The sequence below is a fragment of the Mustela putorius genome, unplaced genomic scaffold (genome assembly GCF_011764305.1).
Source record: "Mustela putorius furo isolate JIRA1106 unplaced genomic scaffold, ASM1176430v1.1 tig00000163_pilon_pilon_pilon, whole genome shotgun sequence".
NCBI classification, from domain to species: Eukaryota; Metazoa; Chordata; class Mammalia; order Carnivora; family Mustelidae; genus Mustela; species Mustela putorius.
The window spans coordinates 944,231-965,351 of NW_025421299.1; the positions used below are offsets into that span (position 1 = coordinate 944,231).

At 39.9% G+C, this 21,121-nt stretch overlaps 1 long non-coding RNA gene across 1 annotated transcript in view; it reads right to left on the minus strand.

Annotated features, from left to right (window-relative positions):
* Window positions 1–348: 348 nt before the first annotated feature.
* The window catches only part of LOC101693520, a 35,132-nt gene continuing 14,359 nt past the window's right edge, over window positions 349–21,121 (minus strand). Inside the window, exon 4 of the long non-coding RNA XR_001182111.2 lies at window positions 349–532. This is a non-coding gene — a long non-coding RNA (uncharacterized LOC101693520). The remainder of the gene's footprint in view (window positions 533–21,121) is intronic.

Consider the following 21,121-nt stretch of genomic DNA (forward strand, 5'->3'; position numbering starts at 1 on the left):
CACAACAGACCAACCAAAGCAGAATTTATAGGGTGATCTCAGACAACCACAGTTTAAATAATTATTCTGTGTAGGTGACTTAAGTCTGAGAGCCACCCTCCACAGATGGGAGACAGTCTGTGAGAGGATCCTGGTGTTAGTCCCGTTACGGCCGAATAAGAAGGGTTAATGGCTTTCATTTCTTTGTTCACCTTAGTGTTTGACTTCCTGGCTGCCATGTGGATAGTAGGAGAGTGGAGTCCAAGGAGTGGGGGAGTGAGGGCAAATCAAGGCCATATCTCCTTAACAAAGGGGACTGTCCTTGACAATCACAAGGAAAGGAATAAAGTATTATTGGGGGGGGGGGGAATTACACAGACAATCCTCAATGTCCACTCATGATTTTCTTGAGCACTAGGCCTTGGGCAGGCAAAGCAGAAGGGGTTTGCAGTCCTTGATGTGTTGTCCTACTTTGTGCCCCCCACCACATCTCGTTCTATTTCCAGAACTTCATCTTCATCTTTCAAGCTTGGCGACATTGCTGTAACCAGTGCTGACATATTGGAAGAATAAAAAAGAACATATGATTGTATTTACTTATTATTGCTTTATAAGTTCTTACTTTAGCATGGGTTTTATAACATATATGATGCATAGTGGAACATATATATTCATAAATTAAAATACATACGTTCGCATGATGCATATAGTCCCCTTTCTTTCCCTGATCCTGTATCCCTTTAAAAAAAACTTCACTATCAGCTATCTTGACCATGCAGCAACCTGGTCCTCTAAGTTAGAACCAACCGCTGACTCCTCTTTCCCAATGACTCTCTAAGGCCTGGGAATTTTGTATTTTGGACTCTCCCAGGGCTTTAATGAATTTCCTTTTGATGCTCGTCCAATGGAACCAGCATTGCTATTTGACATTTTGAATTTTTCATTTCAGTATGTGACCTTGTAGGGTGTTGTTTTGAAGTAACCAAATCCTGATCTTAATCTAGTGAGTTTAACCCTTGCTTGTTTCTCTGCCAATGTCATAGCCAGTTAAATACTTTGGTAGTCACATAACGTGCCAGAAAATTAAAGCTGGTCCTTAATTAAAAGTCCATCCTCTTCCCCCTATGACTTAACTCAAATTATTTTGTGTGACCTTACAAATTTGAGATACATACAGTTTATATTCTTAGCTTCTTGAACCTCCACCAGTTAAATATATAACAAATACCTGCCTCTTTCCATAAAGAGCAGCATGTGTGGGTACATTCCATAGTCATTTAATTTCTTTTTAAGTTGGGCTTTTTTTGGTCCAAGGATCATTTTTTTTCATAATAGATCTAAATTTATACCAGTTGGTTACTATTTCCAGGACAGCCTTGTCACCGACATAAATCATCTCATTTCAGCAGCTACAGTAAATAATTGGGCCCCTGAGACATTGTTTTCCATCTTCTTTGCAGAGAGCTCCCTACAACCTCTGGGTTCTCCCCTGGGTGAGCAGGGTGATGGTGCCATTGCCTCTGGCCTTTTCATTTATTATTTATTTCATTTATTGCAGGACTCAGAACAAATTGGAATTGGCAAAAAATGGAGAGAGAGTTTGTGGAATGATAATGTCCAAGGTTCTCAATGATTACCAGAAACTGTGGGCAGAGCAGACAGGGAGAAGAGAATAAGAGAAACACAAAATGCACTATCATTTCAAAGCAGAGCACCTAAGAAAAAAATGCTTCTAAGTGCACGAATTTTCATGTCTTAATAACAAAAGGCTGGTTTAAGAAAGTTTTTTGTGTTGTTTTGTTTTTAGAAGTCAAATGTAGGCTCCATTGCTAGAAGGAGCTCTAGCAGGAAGTTGACAGACTTGCAGGATTGGCTCCCTGGGGCTAAGCTTCTCCCCTGTAAGTCTCAGTTTTTCTGGTAGTAAACACCCATGGATTGATTACTTTTCTGGCTCCCTGGAGTATAAAAGGGTCAGCTCACCACTAGGTTGTAATAAAGCTTCCTCCTTGGTTTCTGGTTGATGAAATACTTTCCAGCTTTTGCGCAAAGATTAATTTGCTACACTAGAACTTGATTACAATTCAGTAGCTTTTTATCATACAGCTTTCATCTTGGACCAATTCTTAAAATAGGGAGCTTTTAAATGATATGATCCTGATGGATACCAAGTAGGATTTTACTCAAAGGCAGCCTAAAATGTATAAAGTATCTGGCCTAATAACCGAAACAGAGTAAATGCTTAATAAAACAGTTATCTCCTGTCTTTTGGTGTGTGTGTGTGTGTGTGTGTGTGTATCCTTTCTTCCAGAATTTCAGAGTTTGACTAGATCCTAGAGGTCATGTAGTCCAATGATGCATAATCTCAGATGCAATAATAGGTAGGTATTGTTTCTACTTTTTTTTTTATTAACAGTTTTTAATTTTAATTCTAGCATTGTTAACATATAGTGTTATATTAGTTTCAGGTGTACTATACAGTGATTTAACAATTTTGTACATTGCTCAGTGCTTATCATAGTAAGTGTACTCTTAATCCCCATTATCTCTTTCATGTTTTCCCCCTCCCACCTACCTCACCTTTGATAAACGTTAGTTTGTTTTCTATTGGTAAGAGTCTGTCTCTTGGTTTCTCTCTCTCTCTCTTTCCTTTGCTTATTTTGTTTCTTAAATTCCACATGTGTGAAATTATATGGTATTTGTCTTTCTCTGACTAGCTTATTTCACTTAATGTTATATTCTCTAGGTCCATCCATGTCATTGCAAATGACAAGATTTCATTCTTTTGTAGGGCTGAATAATATTCAATTGTAGATATAAACCACTTCTTTATCCATTCATCTATTGATGGACACTTGGGTTCCTTCCATAATTTGGCTATTGTGAACAATGCTGCAGTAAACATCTTTGTATTAGTGTTCTTGTATTTAGAGGGTAAAAACCCAGTAATGTGGTTACTGGATTGTAGGGTACTTCCATTTTTAATTTTTTGAGGAACCTCCATACTGTTTTCCAGAGTGGCTAAGACAGTTTGCCTCCCCACCAACAGAGAGCACCCTCACCAACACTTGTTGTTTCTTGTGTTTTTTATTTTAACTATTCTGACAGGTGTGAAATGATATCTCACTGAGGTTTTGATTTGCATTTCCCTAATGTTGAGTGATGTTGAGCAACTTCTCACGTGTCTGTTAGCCATCTGGATGTCTTCTTTGGCAAAGTGTCTGTTCATGTCTTCTGCCCATTTTTAATTGGATTATTTGTTTTTTTTTTTGTTGTTGTTGTTGAATTGTAGAAGTTCTTTATATACTTTGGATACTAGCTCTTTATCTGATATGTTATTTGCAAATATCTTCTCCCATTCCCTTTTAATTAAAAGGAAACCTATGTTGCCTTTTGTTAGTCATTCCCTTTGCTTAGCAGAAGTACGTATTGTTATTAACCATAGTCTTCAGATGAGAAAACCGAAATCTTAGAAGATGAAATAATTTACAGAATCATTCAGCTAAGACGAAACTCAGACCTAACTCTAATAACTGTGTTCCTCACTATTATCCTAGATGCCTTTTAGGTAATATTTAAACTCATGCTATCAAGTTGAAAGTATTAGTTATCTGTTGCTGTTTTACAAACCCACCCCAAAACTTGGACATACCCAAATACAATCATGAGTTATTTTCTTGCATGGTTTCTGGTGGGTCAGGAATTCAGGAGGATCCTGACGAGGCAATTCTCACTCAAGGTCTTTTATGAAGTTGTGGTCGGATGTTGGCTGAGGTTGTAGTTGCCTGAAGTCTGGACTGGGGCTAGAAAATTCACCTCCAAGGTGGCTCATTCACACACCTGGCAGATTGATGCTGGCTCTAGCAGGGGTCTTCCATTGCCCTCCATGTGGATTTCTTCCCAGAGCTGTTGAGTGTCCTTCCAGCATGGTGGCAGGCTTCCCTTATGATATGTGATTCAAAAGGTCAAGGCTAAAGCAATAATGCCTTTCATGATGTAGCCTTAGAAATAACATACTATTATTCCCACCACATTCTGTTGGTCACATGGGAAATTCCAATTCAGTATGTGAAGGACTATATATGGGTATGAATACCAGGAGGCATGAGTCGTTGGGGGTCATCTTAAAGGCTGGCTTCAATTGCAGACTACTACTTATTCTATTCTTTCATAAGCCCTTTCTAAACATGACTCTAGTCTATTATTCTTAGCCTTTATTGATCCATTATAGACATTCAATAAATATCAGCATAGCCAATGAACTCAATAAATATTTGGACCTAGGAAAGTGAAGAAACCCAATTTTTTGAGCTGTTGCTAGAGGAAATTACCTTACTTGGGCCTTCACCAATGACTCACTTTTTTCTGCCAGCCTTTTCCTTTTCAAAATCAGTTTACCTTCCCTCTAAGCTTATAATCTAGTGATTGTGCAAGGGAACCTTTCACTGATGCCGCTCCATCTGATTGAGAGACCTGAGAATAGGTTTGACAAATGGGTTCTTCCCGACTAATCAGAGTCTTCTCCAGGATGATGTCCCTGAGACAGCTTCTGTAGTAGCTTCTAGTCCTACAGAAAGCCATGAACCAGGTCTCTTAGATACTCCATTTCAGAGTCAACCATGAGTCAATTCTGTAATGTATAAAGAGCTATAAATATCTCCATGCATTAATAATGCTGGTTGTTGGTAAATAGAAATACAGTATATAGAAAAAAAAATGTTTCTTTGGGAAGAAAGCCATTTTATTTTGTCATCTCTAATTTACTCGCATTTTTCATCCTATATGTTACTTAATGAAGATAAGCCATTGAAGCTTTAGTTAGGACAGGAACTCTGCTTTTCCAGAAGCAGTGCCTGGTGTGATGTTTAAAAATACAGTTCTCTTCCAGTCCCTGCTCCTTACTTGTTCCAAGGATGTCATTATCAATACTAATATAAATTTTTCATTGCTTGAGCCATTACAATATACTGGGAATAGATTTTTCAATTTTTCAAGTTCCACTGAGTATATTAGCAAAATTATCTGTCTGTCAGTGGGCATGTGGTGACGCCAGTAGCATCTCTGATTTTGATTGTTCTGAATCTTTTATTTTTACAGGTCTCCAGTAGAGAAAAAGCCAAGGATTTATTTGCAAACCATCCTCTCCCCCTTTTCTTCTGATTGCTTTCTCTTATGCCTTTTATTCTCTTATCTGAGTCTTTAAGAAGATGGATACCAAGAGTAATATTAGAGAAAGGATGTGTATACTTCATTGGTAAAATTGTGAGCTTTTAAAAATCATGCTTCAAGGTGTTTTATTTTATTTTATTATTTGTAATATCCTTATAAGTTAGAGCAAAGAATTTGTTAAGGAGGAGGTTCTTGACCCATGCAGAAACTTACTATGCTTCAGGGGGCAGACTCAGAGTGTAGACATATTTTAACACTCAGTATAGTGACAATTCTGGATGCAAATGACCTATGGCAGGTTGAACTCCATATTCTTTTGTAATCATCATGAACTACAAGTGGGATGCTACCTTTAGAATGCATTGTAGACTTCAGTGTGGGGTGTTATGCAAGAAGAAGCTAAGAGAGGGTGATGGTGAGAGGGACAAATTTTACAAGCATTCTTAACTGAAAAAGCTAAGAAATAGAATGATGGGGTCATAGAATGCTAGATTTGGGAGGAACAGAGGGAGGGGGAGAAGCAGTCTCCCTGCATGGCAGGAAGCCTGATGGAAAACTCGATCCCAGGACCCTGGGATCATGACCTGAGCCAAAGGCAGATGCTTAACCGACTGAGGCACCCAGGTACCCAGGACTAAATAGATTTTTTTGTTTGGAATATTTGGTCTGAGTAACTAACTGCAGAGATCAAATTCAACAAATGGTCTTTTATTATTATGTGTTATTTATACCTATCCACTGAACTTGATCTTGCCGTGTAATGTCAGTGGTGCTCCATGGTTACACACCATGCAGACAACCTGTCAATGGACCTGAGGTCATTAACATCTGCCTTAGGTTCCTGTTGCTGCTGTGAGCAAATTACTGGCTCCAAACACTTGACATAAATTTATTATCATAAAGTTCTGAGAGTCAGAAGTCCGAAAATAGGTCTGAGGTGGCTAAAAACAAGGAAGGTGTTGGCAGGGCTAGTTCCTTCTGGAAACTCTAGGGAGATGCCATCCATTTCCTTTCCAATCTTCTACTTTTTTTTTTTTTTTTTTAAAGAGAGCACAGGAGTGCAGTTGGGGAGGGGCAGAGGCAGAGGGAGAGAATCTCAAGCACACCCCGTGCCTGAGCCACCCTGGAAGCCCCTACTTTCCTGTCTTCTGGAGGCTGGCTGCATTCCTTCACTTAGGGCCTCTTTCCAGCAATGGCATCACTCGGACACCTGCTTCTGTTCATCACAACTCCTTTTCTGACTCTCATACTCCTGCCTCCCTCTTATAAGAATCCTTGTGGTTGCTCCTCTCCAGAAAATCCAGGATAATCTTCCCATCTCAAGATCATTACTCACATCTACAAAGTCTGTTTTGCTATGGAAGGTAACAAAGTCACAGGTTCTGCAGATTGCAACATGGACATCCTTTGCGGAGGGGCGGCATTCTTTCATCATATCTAAATTTAATATTCAGTTTACAACATTGAGTGTGATGGTGAGAGCCTTGCAGAAAGCCTGAAAGCTTTAGTTTGCGTCTTATTTAGAATGCATCATCTGCGTGACCTCAGGTTGCTTACATAAACTGACAAGCCTTAGTTTCTTGGTCTGCACACTAACGGATAGAAATAAGAGCCAAAATGCATTACGCTCTTGGTATAGTCACTCATTCACCATTAAAAATATATATATATTCTTGCATACCTCCTTTGTGGCAGGGAGAGTGCTAGTTGCTGGGGGCACCCCCAGGATGAGCAGGCGCTGACACTAGGGCCTGTCTCAAGAGCCTACGGTGCCGTGGGGAAGACAGTTCTTCATCACATTTGTAGTCCTACGAAGTATTCTAAAACTTCAAGTCGGACAGCATTGTACTGTAGAGGGGCTTGGGCCGGGGGAGCTGGTCATGGATGATTTGATCTACGAAGGAGCATGGGAGAGACTGTCCTGAGGCAGTGCTTCCTGAATTGAGACATGGAGACTCTGTAGAGATGAGGAAGGCAGAGAGGGGAGGGAAGAGCATTGCAGGCAGAGAGACCAGCAGGTGCAAAGGGAGAAGGGAGCAGGGCATGGGTGGAGGATCCGAAGAAAGGTGGGGTGATGGACTGGGGAGAGTACATATATCCCAAGTACTACGCCAATGGCTGAAAGGGCACATTCCAAACACTGGCTTACTGGAGGAGGTGACCTCAGGCAAGTCATTAAACTCCGCTAAGCCTCAGTTCCCTCTCGGGTAAAATGCAAAGAATAGTTGTAGCTCTTAGGGTGTTGCAGGTTAGATAACAAAATGCCCATAATTGCAAAGCACTGGAATCTTCGCAATTTTCCTGATCATTAACTCCTTTATTCTTGCATCAACCTGATGAGGTATTATTAACCCTATCTTAACCCTATTTTATAGATGAAGAAACTGAGGCATGGACCCTTAAATAACCTATCAGGAAACACCACAACCTTGTAGCAGAGCCAGGATTTCAGGCAAGATCAATCTACCTGCAAGGAGCCAGCATTCCTTACCACAGTGTCACTTGCCCCAGGGGGGTGGCTTCAGGGATGGATGGGATAACATGGGCGTTTTGTAAAGTAAATGTAAATCCATAAGTAAAAGCTTATGATTATTCATACTTCCCTCCCGACCATTATGTTTCCTCCCATTATTACATTGAGCGGATTCATTTTATTTCTTTCCCAATTCATTTTCTCTCTACATAAATTCTGATGAAAGCTACAGAGAACAAGAATAAGTGAGAGATGTGAAGTGCATTTGTGTCCCATTGATTCTGTGGCCTTGTTCCTTTTGGGCCGGGTGCCAGAGCTTCTTTCCGAAGGAACAGGGAGACGAGAACAACTTACTGTCTGTTATACTCTTAGATTCAGTAATCAAGTGTTTGGGGCAACTAAATATTCTGGTAAATTGAGATAACCAAATAAACCATATGAGGTTTATGTAATTTCAAATATTTAGCATACAAAGATATATTTAACACTAAAACGATATATTTAATCTTCCTTTAATAATTTCAGAGATGTTTCCGAACCATGCTGGTTTTCCGGATTCCCATCACCAGGTCAATTATCTTTGCCTTGAGGAAGTGCAGGAGTGCTGGCTTAATAGTCATTTGTAGTCTGTAGGACGCCAGAGAACCGTCCCTTACTAGAAATTGTCATAGATTGAAATTTAAATTCAATTTCTTGATTAATTCTGTAAATTTAAAACAATACAGGGAGGCTTTTGCAATTGTCTCCTTTTAATCTCAGCATTAATGTGAAACAATAAAAAGGTTTATATCTTGTGGAAAATACATAACCCCCAAATGCTTCACCAATCCAATCAACAAGATGCAAAACGAAGAGAGAAGGATCTTCCATTTGTCAGGTTATAGATTGTTTTTAGCGTTCATCCAGGTGTCTGACGATGTCAGAACGCAAGTTTTTAGCAATTCTGATGCCAGAAGATATTCAAGGATAGATCTATTTTCATCAAGAACCACACAAAAAAAATGTATTTTCTTTTCTGCTGTTGTTTTGAGATCACCCAGTATTTAAGAGGAGTCCAACATCAATGGACACTTCTTAATTTCTATGATCCCAGATTTCTCATTGCTCCTACAAATTCAAGGTCTGAAGAAGCCACTGACAGCTTGGAGCTAGGCTCTCAAATTTGGAGCCAGCGGCATGTCTTCTGCAATGACTGAAATAACTCAGTGAAATTTCTTTCTCCCTTAACTAAAAGCTTCCTCCAGTCGTGAAATTCCCTTTGCTCTGCCGCAAACCCCAATGTAAAAGGAGAACATGTTCAGATATTGAAAAACCGTAGGCCATTACCTACTTTATCACTCATATCAAAGACACTGGAAAGATAGCACATGTACAAGTGATGGATTATTCTGATCATGAAAGTCTGATGACCCCACTTGGGTTTTCAAACAAGGCATTTAATAACCACTGCCTTGTTAAAAGGTGGAAAATGATCTGGCTGGTGGCCTGATAGGACGAGGTTTTATTGATTTTACTGAGGCCCTTGACTTGGGAGATCACAGGCTTCTTAAGGGCAAACTTAAAAGGAACCATTAAGATGGATGAGTAATTACCTGTGTGATGGCTGTCATTCTGTAAAAACATCAGGATTGGGGAGCTTCTCCTTTGGGTATCACTTGATGGGGGAGGGCAAGACCATAGACGAAGTCTTGTTTCAACCACTTTTAGTCCTTTGCATATATATATGAATTAGCTTTGTTCTGTTAGAAATATTGGGTGTAGATGATTTTTAAAGACATAGGCTTTGTTTTATTCATTGAATGTCAGTGTACAAGGAAGAATAGATAGTTACAGGGGCTAAAACAGCTAAATGATGTTTCAAATGTTCCTGAAAAAAAGAAAGAACTTTATAAATGCCTTTAGTGCTCATGGTTCCGAATCCACGCTGGAATGAGGATCTCCGAAGCTTGGGACTCCCAAGGGGCCCGGTTGGACTTGAGACAACGTCAGAAAAGAGAGCACTGCTGGCAGACTGGGGTAGGAGGTACTGGGTTGGACTCAGTGCTCAGGAAATGTGGAGGCGGCCTAGGGTGCTGGAGAATGGAGCTGATGATCAGCACCCTGAGCAGTAAGACAGGCATTCGGGACCCCAGGGAGCAAGGGCTCCGAGTGCATGATGTCCTGTGGACTGGGAAATGGCTGTCTGAGAGATTGTGCAGTGGAGTTCTCAGGCCCTCTCTCCTTTGTTCCTTGCCCTCTTTGAATTGGCATCACTCACTGAGTTGCCAAGACTATCCCCAGGGTGGAGAGGGAGTAGAGGAAGAGGTTATGTTTACTGGAAACCATTGGACTACTGAACCTGGGTGAAGCAAGACTTTCCATCAGTGTTAAAATAATCACTTATCTATCATTCACTTATTCATTTATTTGTCACATATCTATGGGGCAAATATTGTATACAAGTGCCAGAATCACTATGTTGTGTAATAGAGATCGACAATGATATTAACCTGATTGTCGTTCTCAAAGAGATTCTAGCTTAATAGAGATGGTCACATATGTAAATAAATGCATTATTACTATAGGTGCTGTCATGTACTGTATAGAGAATATACTGGACAGAGCAAAGCCATAAGAAAATGTGGCAACTGAATTTTCTGAACAGGGAATGGAGCTGGGAATGACTCAGAAAGGAGATAATGTGTAACTGAGTCCTGAAAGATGATTGGCCATTAGCCGGAACTGTGGTTAGCTGAGGTGGGCAGACGTGGAGTCACGCAGGGGGCTAGAGTAACTCCAGGGAGAAGGAGGAATCTCGCCATCAGGGGTGTTTTCGTGTGGGGGATAAGAGGGTCTTTATACATGGTCTGGGGTCAGGGAGAGGACAGGTATCTGCAAAGCAAGGTTTCCTTGGGTGAAAGATTATATGAACTTGTTGCAGAGCTTCCTTCTAAAACTCCAAATTCTATTAGGAAGAAGAAAGTGTGGACTCACCATTGACATCTTTGTCTGTTTTACTGAGCTTGGGTACCTAAGTTTTTGCCTTCTCGAGGGGATCCCAAATGGGTAGCATTCCGTCATGTTCGTATAATGTTTTGGGCCTCCCCTTTGCTAGGAGGGATGACTTGGCTGCTATCATCCTCTGAATCTAAGTGAAAGTTTGTTCTTGGCAGGTCTTTGTAGGAGATGCTGAATCTTCCTACTCATCCATGCAGATGGAAAGTTTTTGCTCTTTATGTGGGTGTGATTCTGCTGGCTGCTATTTTGTGGGTTAAAGAACAGAGTTCTTCTGTATCCTATAGCAAGATGAATCAGCCACCAAAGAGCTCACTGTGACATGAGAATTATTTGTAAGCTATCATACAGGTTTAACTTGATTTATACTAGATGAAAGCATTACCACAGCATGTGTGAGCTTAGGAGAGGAGAGGAAATCCCTTGCTTTATTTCCTACTTGGAAATACATTTTTTAAAAGGTCAGATCCAAGAGTGAAATCATGGAGGTGAGGTGCTAAAAATATGTATTAATTCCATCATTAAATGAGCTGATCATTGTTAGACAAAGAAAAAAAATGGATGGGATAGCACTTGGGAAAATGATTTACAAAGTATTATAATGACAATATTGCAATTAGATTCCAACGATGTGATATTACATAGTAGAGGAATATTTGGGAGGTTATATTTCTATGTAAGGAACTAATCAATGATTACATTTTTCATTATATGAATTTTTATATATTTGTGTACATTGGCTTTCTTCCCAGAGAAAAAATTAATACATAAGATATTTCACTTTGTTAGAAGCCATCTCTAGTAAAGGATCGTTAAAAATAATGAATGTGTCTGAAGAGAATTTGAACTGTTTTTTTCTCCTTGTCTTTTATAAATGTTATAAAGTATAGCACTACCACAGGGTGACCTGTATTGGAAGAGTAAACTGCCAGAAATTTATTGATATCACACAGAAAAGAAGAGAGAAATCAGAGACCAATTTAATGTATTTCTCTTATTTTCATTATTCTTTTATATTTTAAGCCCACTGCGCATTCTTTGCCTTTGAATTTCAATTCCAGTATACTCATGAACACTTCCTTAATTGTTAGTATCTGTGGGGTAGAATTCACTGGAAGGCCTACACCTATGGCTGTGGTTTAGCTCTAGAAACTAATTCTCTACAATGGCTTATTTCATATATTGTTGATAAATATGAATTATTTCATATATTGTTGGCTTATTTCATATATTGTTGAGGGCAAACTGCTGAAGTGCAGATCCTATATTCCAAATGCATTCATGCGTAATTCATTTGGGAGGACATCTGTCTGTTGAACATGTTTTGGGGAGCAATTTTTATGCACACGATTTGTATCCGAGAACGCACAATAATTTTAGGAATAAAATTATCTACATCTTTTTTTTTAAAAGAGATCCATAAATGTTGGGAGTCTTTTGTGTGATGAAAAACAATGTCTCCTAAAATAAGTAAGGATTGTCAGTGAAGGTGCTCCAAATAGCTTGATTGGAAACAATGGGAAATCCTAGGGAGAGCCCAGAGACTTGGCAGGAAGTAGGCCTGCACTCAAATACCGGTTCCACCATTTGCATGGATTGTGTCATATTACATAACCTCCTAAGCCCTTGATTCTTCATCAGTAAAATGGGATTACTAATCTAATCAAGGGATATTTATTAAGGTTCTTACCATTGCCAGTTGCATTGTGAGTTTTAATAAATGATGGTTATTGTCATTAAATGTAAATTCATGAGTAGTTTTGAAAGACTACCTTCTCTCCTATGGAGGTGAACTGACTAGATTGTAAATATAACTTAGTTTATTTCAGAATAACCCTGACTTGAGGATCTCTGAGAGTCTGATTTTCGTAGAATCTGCTTAGGTGGCTGTGATAATTTCACTGGCAGCCCAGCAAGACAGTTTCCAACATGGTTGGGAAGTTGACTTGAGCCACATCATGTCGACTTCTGACAGCTAGAGCATCAATGTTAAGAAGTACCAGACCAGAAATGGAAAAAGGAAATGCATATGCAGATTTAAGTATCATACTCCCAAATATCATTACATGACATTCAAATAACAACTTCTATTTTTCTCACAATATGTGCTTACTGTAGAAAATTTAGAAAATACCAATATGAAAAAATGTTTCTTTCACCCATTATTCAGATATAATTTATAACTGTTAATATTTCAGTATATATCTGTCTAGTACTTTCTCTAATTATGCAGCAGATTTCTCCCAACGAAAATGGACTCATGTTGAACGTATTTCTTTGAAGTATGCTTTTTTGATTTAATGCTTTATTATGATCATATTTTCAAGTCTTTAGAGTACTCAAACATATTTTAATGCGTATATGATATTCCAGCATACTTTAATCAATCCTCTCCTTTTGGACATTTATGTTGTACCCAGCACTCCTCACTCTTTGTCTGATGGGTGAGTCGCAGGGAATAGTAGTGGAGTCATTGGACTAGGTCAGGGCAGCAAACTGATCAACGTGTTCACATCTAACTATGTGAGTCAGTCATTTCCTCATTACTAGAGCAGTTTGCTTAAGGGTTTTGTTTAATTATAGCCCAACTTGTGGCCCAAGGAACACCTACCTGGTAATCAGAATTTGAAGATTTTCATGCCTAAGGTTCTGATTTTAAGACTTTGAAATCATAAATACCTCCTACCAACTGAAAATTCATATTAATTCAATTCCTACAAGCAAGTGGTACAGCATCTTAGAAAATATGCTAAAGTTTATTCTGCATTTCATGAAAGTGAGCTTATCACCAAAGTATATGGCGATCCATGGATCTTTTGTGTCACTGTTCGGGGAAATGCAAACTATCCTTTTTCCAAACAAGTTCTGTTCATTGCCCTTGCCCCCCCTCCCCCCCTTGCCTTTATTTACATTAAGGCTTGGTTTAAAAAGAACTAGAACTGTTTCCCAAGAGTCCTGGGTTAGCATTCTTTCATTGGCCATTAATTCTCTGTGGTGTTATATAATTCATGAACTCTCTGTGACCTACTCTCTTTACTTGCTCTCCCTAACTTACAGTGCACGTATATAGACAAAAGGAAGTAATAGGTTCAAAATTTCTTTGAAAAAATACACAAGTACTATCCATTTATCTTTCATCTTTAGCCTTGTTTTCTTGGAAAACTTTAGTCTCAGTTGCCTAATTTTCAGTGATTGCAGGTCATTCTACTGTGGAAGATGACACTTGAGTAAAACACTGAAGGAAATGAGAGATATTTCTCAAGAGGGAAAGTCTTGCCAGGCAGAAAAAAACAGCAAGTGCAAAGGCTCTGGATCAGGAACATGTTTCGGTAATTGTAAGTTGTTCAGGAGGGTCTCTGCTGCCTACCATGTGATGCCAACATTCTTTCTCTCTTCTACTTTGACTCTTTGTAGCTATGTCTTCCATCACTGCTGATAGGCCACAGGTACAGTAAGGACACATATCTGAGCACAACTGTTAGTGCTGTCCTCACAAAAGCCAATGCCTAAGGACTGATGTCATGATACTCCCCCCATGGAAAAAAAAGCCTGGTGTCTGATTTTGAATATGGCCATTGCGACCATCATTTGTCAATGATTCAGATAACACAAGCACCAATCCCACTGAACCGTCTTACATATTGTTCTTTGACTCTAAGAATATTTTCTGTCCCATCTCCCCCAAAGTCACTTGACTCTAGCTAATTCTTACTCTTTCTGAAAATTTCAGCTTAAAAGTCTCTTCTTCCATTTGTAAGCTTCTCTGCTCTGTCCCTGTCCTATCATTTCTGAGATCCCATCTTTATTGAGCTCATGTCACTCTTCTGTTCAACTCCTCCATGGCTTTCCATCAGGTAAAAATAGGTCACATTGGCCTATTGGGTCCTACCTGAATGGCTTGTTCTCATCATTTCTCCCTGGCTCCACCCTCTACTATAATCCCATCAATTCACTCTACTGGAACAGTCTGTCTCAGGGCCTTTGCACTTGCTGTTCCTTTTACCTGGAAAGCTCTTCCCTCAGGTGTCTCTCATTTCTTCCAGTATTTTACTTAAGGGTCATCTTTTCAGGTAGACTCTCTTTGGTCAACTTATCTAAAATTTCGACATACCTCCTCAGTCTCATAGTCACTTCCCTGATTTATTTTTTTCCTTTAGAACTAGTTACATTATAAATATATTATGCATGTTACTTACATATATTTTCTCCCCACTACTCTCCACTACTCCCACCAGATTACAAGCTTAGGGTGGGCAGGGATTTGTGTCCTTCGTTAATGTAACTGCTGTGTTCTCAGTGCCAGGAACCCAATAAATACTTGCTGAAGGATTGAACATTGAGTCTATGTATGCATTTATGTATGCATTTATTATCTACTTATTTATTAATTTTACTTTGTTTTATTGAAGATTTCTTTTCTCAGGACCCAGGCAGGAGGCCAAGAAGGCTGGCGCAGAGGATGATCTGAATGAGGATTGCCTTGCTGAGCTCAGAATTGTTATATACTTTTTTAACTCACAGCGTCAAAGAAGCTCTTGATTCCATACACCCTGTCCCCATAATCTTCCGGACATTTTCAGGAACACCCCAATTCTGGGATATAAAGCTAATGAGCCCCCTTGTGCATTAAAGTTAATAGAAATGAGGAAACCCTCATATATTCTACTATAACAAAATTTAAACATAGGATAGCAACTACTTCTGACATTCTCATCAAACTTGTAAAAAGAACATATATTAAGATACATAGACAAAGAAAAGAAAACCCTTTCCCTAAATGTTAAAAATTCCTTTTATAGTGAAAAATCAACACACTAGATCTTTTATTCCATTTAAAGAAAAGCACTTGCAATGCAGGAATGAGAAATCTAGTATGTTAAAATTTATAATAATCTATTTTTTAAGGCTTGAATCACAGATTTTTTTTTTTGATGGATATGGGCAGGTTGTGTCTTTCAAACAGAATTTTAAAGATTCCTGTGATGTTAGTGGGAAATTGCTCACTACTTTGCTCTTCAAATGGCATCCCTGGCTCTTGAGAAAGATTTCTGAAAGCCTTTATTTGATTCTTGACAGCTGTGCATTCTTCCAGGCTGCCAGATGAGACTCTATCTTGTCTAAATGTAAATACCTGGTTACTTGACTCCCTGGCATGGAGGGCAGTTTATTCTTTTTGTAGGAAGCCTTGATTTTAAAGAGAGGAGAGACTGAGGGCCTTTCATTAGCAGGCAGGCTTCAAACTGTTTCCAGACCCTGTGTTTACTCCTATAGAGCAGACTTGGTTTTCATGCCCAATAAGTTTGAGAAAGCAGTAAACTCTGTCCGGTAAATGGGTCACTGATAGAGAGTGGGAGGTCACTCTGGTCTTGCAGAATATGAAACTGTTACTCTCCTGGGACTGAGGACACCGGTGGGTCAGTGTTCACCATGCAGCACACTAGGGAGGACTGAGTTTCCCCTCTGCCCTGGGCAATTAGGATCACAAGGTGCTCCGGTCAGTAGACGGAGAAGGGCAACCCTGGGAGGAGGAACGGTTCTGACTTCGTCTTGGGCAATCTGAAGGTCTTGAATGAGGGAACTTTAGAAATGCCTCTTTTAATATACACAGGCACACGTTCACATACACACTCATAAGGCTATTAAACGCTCACCCCTCTTTTTTGGGGGCAGTTGGGGGTGGCCTGAAATTGCACAATTGATGCTGTCATTTCGGCAGCACTTCTTGTGAAGTATCTAGGTGTTTCTCCTAATATCTCCACTGCAACTTCCAAATCATAGTCTTCCTGTGTTAGCTGAAAGCATTAAAACCAGAAATTACCATAATAGTGCTATTTACCCCTCATTTATGGAGCTACTAGTGTTATTTTTCCACTGACTTTACAGAATGCATTTCAACCCACAGTATTTTTGGTCTGGTTGATGAAACTCAATTGTACTTAAAAAACACAGTTGGGCATTGTATCCGAAGACGAAACCAGCAGGCTTGTCATTTCACAAAAGGGACTTCCAGAGGTTGCAGTCCCTGTAATCGGAGAGTATTTCATTTGGTGTTTGATGCTGTGGACTAATGCCTTATTTCACAGCTAATCATCTCCATGTGCTTATGTAACTGGACCAGGGTTGGAAGGAAGACTGTGCATTTCAACAGCACTATGAACTAGGTGCAAGAAATTCAGTTTCTCTTTATGTAAAAACAGATCTGAAAGGGGGGGCTGGTGAGTGGGACATCAGCCCTGGAAGAGTTGTACCAAGATGTTGAAAGAAAAAAGTGTGTGTTTGTGTGTGTGTGCGCACATGCATGATGCGTGCGTGTGTGCGTGTGACATCCCTGAGGTTGTTAGCAAGGATTTACTTCATTGATGTTTTATGCTCAGGCATAGCACTTGGAGACTCTCTCTGAACTCACAAACAGCCCTGATTATGGTGTTTGTGACAATGCCACGGGGTCTTTGCATTATTTATCCCCGTCTGCTTTACTCATCCAGCTTTCTGGGAATATTTTCAGATGGAATCACTAATTAGCACATATGTGGAAACTTCTCAAAGCAGTTTGGCCCCCTCCTCATTATTTTTTAATTTTTTTTTCTCTATTTGCCTAATGTATGTCAAAGATAACATTTTACACGATGGGTCGGGGAAATGTTCACACTGAAATGGGCACGTTTCGTGGAAGAAAAAAATTAGTCAAGCAGGGGACCTTTTATAGGATCAGAAAGAAAGCAGCTCAAATGCATACTAATGAAGAATGGTGTTCGTTTGGTCCATAAGGTGTTCTATGGAGTATTTTATTAGTTGACCTCTAGGAGAGCTTTCTCAAATTGCCTCACAAATATGTTAACTTTCCTGTAAACTGTGCCTTTATTGATCAGTGCACATCCTGACTTTGCTAGATTACACGGGGGGCTCCTTCTGCTTCCCAGAGCTTTGAATTCTGTACATTTGGGACACATATTTTCCTAGTTAAAGCGCAATCCACATGTGTAAGAACATGCCTTTTTTTTTTTCCATTTTGAAAAACCAAGGAAAACGTGAAAACAAGGTCTCTGAATTTCTGCATCTCCTTTCCCAGGTTTCTTCCTATCTCTCTACATCAAAAACTGAAATGACTTCCTGTGTCTCACAGTAAACCTAGGGCTTGAAATGTGAATTCTCAAGCAATGGCATTCTTAAGATGACAGAAAAATCTAGGTTCAGCCAGAAGAGGAAATATTAACACTGGAAGAATTAAAAAAAAATAAAAAGAAAGAAAAAGAAAACAAACAAACAAAAAAACCCCATGGGGATATTTAACAATAAATCATCAAGATAAAACAGATATCTTAGACAAAAAATGTAAACTTGGCAATACAATGTTGAATTAGGTAGACTGTTATTTTCTGTGTAACATATGCCTACCAAATATATATATTTTTAAGTGGAGCAGCAGCACCCGTGTGTGAATGACTGGATTGTGGTGTCTAAAGGATTTGCTACCCAGTGTATTTATTACAGTCACATTTGCTTTCTGAAGAACTCAGTGTAAGTATGGGTGGGAACCCTTCAGAGTGTTCTCTATGGAAGTCCAAAATACATCCGTATACAGTCTTTTACACAGTGCAATTTAACTTCAGGCATAAAATGTCTCGTCATTTGTGAAGTGTCCAAGTTACGATCATCACCTACAGAATCTCATAAATGATATTAATTGAAGAGATTTTCTTCTTTTTTAATTTACCGTCAGTGGCTCTTAGAGCGTTTTATCTCTAGTATCCTAAAGTCTAGAGTTTAAAGCTTAGTCTGGAATGGAGACTTAAGATTTGCTTCTCTGCTATAGTCTTAAAGAGGAGCCTGGGACAGCATGTGGACCCGTCTTCTATGCCAACTCCATTCTCTGAGAGCGGCTGCCTGTGGGCTTAGAGGGAAAGTGTGTTGGGATCTAGAAGTAATATCTGTAACCACTACAGTAAGGCGTTTGTGGCAGTAACAATGCACATGCCGGGCATTTTCCAGCCCTCATCTAAAAATTTACATTCAGTCATGCGAGCTTGCTAATTTAACAGCTGATTTACAGATGAGAAAACTGCATCACATTTTGTTCCAAACTCAAGCTAATTCAAAATGTTCTAAATCTGAACTGTCCAATATGGCAGCCATCAGCTACATTTGGGTATCGAGCCCTTGAAATGCGTGGCTGGTCCAAATTGAGGTACACCGTAACTGTAAAAATACGTGTTGGGTTTCAGAGACTCAGTATGAAAAACAGAATGTAAACATCTTACTAATACTTCTTACGTTGTTATATGTTGAAATGATAATATTTTGGATATATTGGGTTAAATAAACTATGTCAGTAAAATTAATCGCACCTATTTCTTTTGATTTCTAAAAAAATGTGGCTACTAGAAGACTTAAAATTACCTAGGGGGCTCACATTTCTGGCTCATGTGATATTTCCATTGGATCACATTGCTCTCAATTAACATGTCTTCTCTTCTTTCATTAGCTCTAATGTTTAAATATTTTAAACTTTAAAGACAGATTGTGGTTTCTTTTTGACAATTCTGTAGAAAGAGATTGTTCATTTTATCCCCTCCAAATATTTAACTTATTTTCCAGGTTGCTTTATGCCTTTGGGCCTTTGCTCTCATGTGTTGTCTGGAAAGCCAGCATGCCCCTGGCCCACCTCCGAGTGAAAGCCCCACTCACTGATTTTCCAAGACTTGCCTCAAGTATCACTGTGGTATCATGCCTAAAATTAAAGCCCAGTACAATGAGCTGCCTTAGGGTCTAGTGAGGTTAGCATGGCCTCTGATAGCCTCACCCCAAGTTCCCCTCCTCACTCTGCTTCTGCAGAGAAGGTACGAGAGCCAAACAACCTTCCTTGTCAGGAGGTCCAAGTGCAGCTCTCGCCTGTCCTTGAGTAGTGGGTTTCACTTCCCTGCCAGCCACACGATTATTCAAACAAGCCAATCGCAGCCTCCTGTGGGAACCAGAGGTGCCCGCCTTCTTGGTGTTACAAAGCCAGCCTTCCGCAATCTCATTCAACCTGCTCCAGAGTGCAAGACTGGTATGATCTCACGTATGACGAGACACCTTCCTCCCCCTGGACATGAGTCTATGTGACTCACAAATTGCTGTCCATTGAGACTGCCCAGGGCTGGTGTCGTGTTCGGACATCCCATTAACCCGAGGCTGGAATCTCTTGCTCACCAACAGGGCGAATAGGAGGTCATCGAAACAACTGCCTTCTTGCATAAACCTTCGCTCATCCAGATCCTCCAATGTGGAACTGGCCAGCCCTCTCCTTTGCGGCAGTGGCTGTACTGGGTATCCTTCGATCTTAGTAACCAGCCCTCTCGCTTGCACTCATTTGTTTATGCATCTCTGTTCTTCTATTAGAAACCGAAAGTTGATTGAAGGTAGCAGAATTTCTCCTGTGTGTTTATATTTCTGGTTCTGAGGGCTGTGCTGGTACCTAGCAGGCCCTCGGCAAGTGCTCGGTGAATGAACAATTCCAAAAACCATGGCATAGTTGATGCTGGTATTAGGATTTTCCTACTTTTTAAACACAAAGAAATAAATTGATTTTTCCTCAGCCTAAAGATTGCTAGTGGAGGGGCAGGGAGGGAATCTGCTTATGATGCAACCTGCTAAGGAAGAGAAGAGGTGGTCTGAGGTGATGGGGAGAGAGCTGGTGACTTCTATCTCTCCTCCTCCTGAAAGCTCTGGAGTGGTAGAAAGAAGAGGATGCCTTGGGGAATAAATTTAAAGAAACATCAGGTCCAAAGAGTTGTTTGAGCAACCACATTATATCTTTTAGGGAACCATAATTTAAGCAAAAAGATACTTTTTTAAAATTCAAAAGCAAAGAGGGGCATAGTTGGTTAAGCATCTGACTCTTGGTTTCAGCCGAGGTTATGATCTCAGGATTCTGGAACAGAGCCCTGCCTCCGGCTTTGTGCTCAGCGAAAATTTGCTTGAGATCCTCTCTCTCTCTCTCTCCCTCTGCCCTTCCTGCTTGGGCTAACTCTCTCTCTCAAATAAATAAATCAATCTTTAAAAATAAATAAATAAAAGCAAAAAAAATGCTCACTGTGATTATGGATAACTCAGATTAGTTTCAGAGGAGAAGTCCATGTCCACAGAGGGAAGGAGCCTAAAGTAGGTATGCATTTGGTTGGAGAACAATAAGATGAATCTAATCTCATAGAAAGAACTGGGCTGAATCCAGTGCAGTTGGCAAGCCTGGGCTTGTAACTGATAAAGCTTTTACAAGGCTAGGTCTTGCTCTCAAGCCACTATGGTGCCTGTACCCTAGGGACATGAGGACCTGCAGAGTCACAGATGGAAGAAGTCCCGCTGAATCAGTCATTAGCCTTTCTCTCAGCCCCTTCCAGGGCCAGACATCTGGTCTCCCACTGCTCTTCTCTGGCCCTTGCCCAGAAGACAGGAGGAGCATCCAAGGCCAAGAACACTGTTGCTCTGCTACTTCTCAGTTTTCTCAAATGTTCCCAGTTGAATGAAACAGTG